Source organism: Nomascus leucogenys, chromosome 13, assembly GCF_006542625.1.
Source record: "Nomascus leucogenys isolate Asia chromosome 13, Asia_NLE_v1, whole genome shotgun sequence".
Lineage (NCBI taxonomy): Eukaryota > Metazoa > Chordata > Mammalia > Primates > Hylobatidae > Nomascus > Nomascus leucogenys.
In genome coordinates, this window is record NC_044393.1 from 90,861,092 (window position 1) to 90,863,120 (window position 2,029).

The 2,029-nt window shown below is 44.1% G+C and overlaps 1 pseudogene; it reads left to right on the forward strand.

The window, feature by feature from the left end:
- Positions 1–836: 836 nt before the first annotated feature.
- On the forward strand, positions 837–1,780 carry LOC100605454 (annotated as a pseudogene).
- The last annotated feature ends 249 nt before the right edge of the window (positions 1,781–2,029 follow it).

Genomic DNA, 2,029 nt, shown 5'->3' on the forward strand with positions numbered 1-2,029 from the left:
GTCTTAGGGAGAGATGGCCAGGTTCAACTCAGGCCAGATGCTGGTTGCCTGCCTTCTGTAAGAAGACACATTTACTGAGGACAAAAGTAAGGGAGGCTTTCATCCCCAAGATAGGGAGGAAGAAAGGAGTAATCCATGCAGGGAACCAGCTGACCAGTAGGTTGAGAGATCCTCAGCCCTTGCCCTCGAGCAGTTATAGAAACTCCTCAGGAGGCTTCCCTACTCACTCTCACCAACACACAGCAATGATGATGAAGGTAAAGCAGAAGCTTTAAAATAAACATCCTGTAAATGGAACCTACATTCTGATGAAACAAAGAAATCCAGTAGCCAGCTCAGGGGCATTGGCCAGGAAAACTGTTGTATAGAACATGATACTGGAGCAGGAATTTACAGGACAGAAAATACTTGGCAGACAGAGTAGTTTAGGACCTTCCAGGTGGAAGAGAGTTAGTGGGAGAAAGGAACGCACTGTGGTCCTGGAGGCTGACTGCTGGCTGTTCAGAGCAGAGAGGGAGGCAGGTGAACTGAGCATTGAGGGTGCAATGGTGCATGCAGGGCAGGGTGCAGGCTCTCATGTCTAAGGTATGGCACTGGGGACTGGGATCATCTTCGTGGCCAACTCAATTTTCCTCACACATTGTGCATAGTTAGAAAAACTGCCACTGACCATATACAGGAACAGTAGAAGACAAATGCCTACCATTCTAGTCATGGTGTGTGGCCTGTGAACAGGAGGGGGATTTTGGAACAGTTTCTACTTCTGTTAAGATGAGAAGCCGTGTTAACTCTCTTTTGTTTTCTAGATTTCATGAGTAAAAAGCACTCAGAAGTAAATGTTGGGGAATTACTCTAGTGCCACTGAATTTTTTCTCTTAGGCTTCCCTGGCTCCCAAGAATTACGCCGTATCCTTTTTGCGACTTTCTTCCTCTTGTACGCAGTGACAGTGATGGGAAATGCAGTCATCATCGTCACTGTCTGTGTTGATAAATGTCTGCAGTCCCTCATGTATTTTTTCCTGGGCCACCTCTCTGTGCTGGAGATCCTGATCACATCCACCACTGTCCCTTTTATGCTCGGGGGGTTGCTGCTTCAAGCACTCAGATCATATCTTTGACAGCCTGTGCTGCACAGCTATATTTATACCTTTCTTTGGGTACCTCGGAGTTGGCGTTAATGGGAGTGATGGCTGTGGACCATTATGTGGCTGTGTGTAACCCTTTGAGGTACAACATCATTATGAACAGCAGCACATGTGTCTGGATGGTCATTGTATCATGGGTGTTTGGGTTCCTTTTCCAAATCTGGCCAGTTTATGCCGCTTTTCAGCTTACTTTCTGCAAATCAAATGTGTTAGATCATTTTTACCGTAACTGAGGACAATTGCTCCAGGTATCCTGTGAGGACACTCTTTTCACAGAGTTTATTCTTTTTCTAATGGCTGTTTTCATTATCATTGGTCCTTTGATCCCTACGATTGTCTCCTACACCTACATCATCTCCACCATCCTCAAGATCCCGTTATCCTCTGGCTGGAGGAAATCCTTTTCCACTTGTGCCTCCCACTTCACCTGTGTTGTGATCGGCTACGGCAGCTGCTTGTTTCTGTACGTGAAACCCAAGCAAACACAGGCAGCTGAGTATAACCGGGTAGCGTCACTGCTGGTTTTAGTGGTGACCCCTTTTCTGAACTCTTTCATCTTTACCCTGAGGAATGACAAATTCATACAGGTCTTTGAAGATGGTATGAAACACTGCTATCAACTCCTCAGAATTTAGCTCTGTCCTGGGGACAATCCTCATCATGGACTTCAGTAATCTGAAGGTACTAATTTAAATCTAAAATGACAGTTCTCATCATCAAATAGTTTGTAATCTATAAGGGATATTTAGGGCATAGACAGTGCTTCAATTCATTATTGGGTGACTTCTATATGGAAATCAATTTATTCTTTTTAATGTGTATAAATACATGTCCCAAAATAAATATGACAAGTGTAAACATCTGAAATACATGAAGATTTTAGA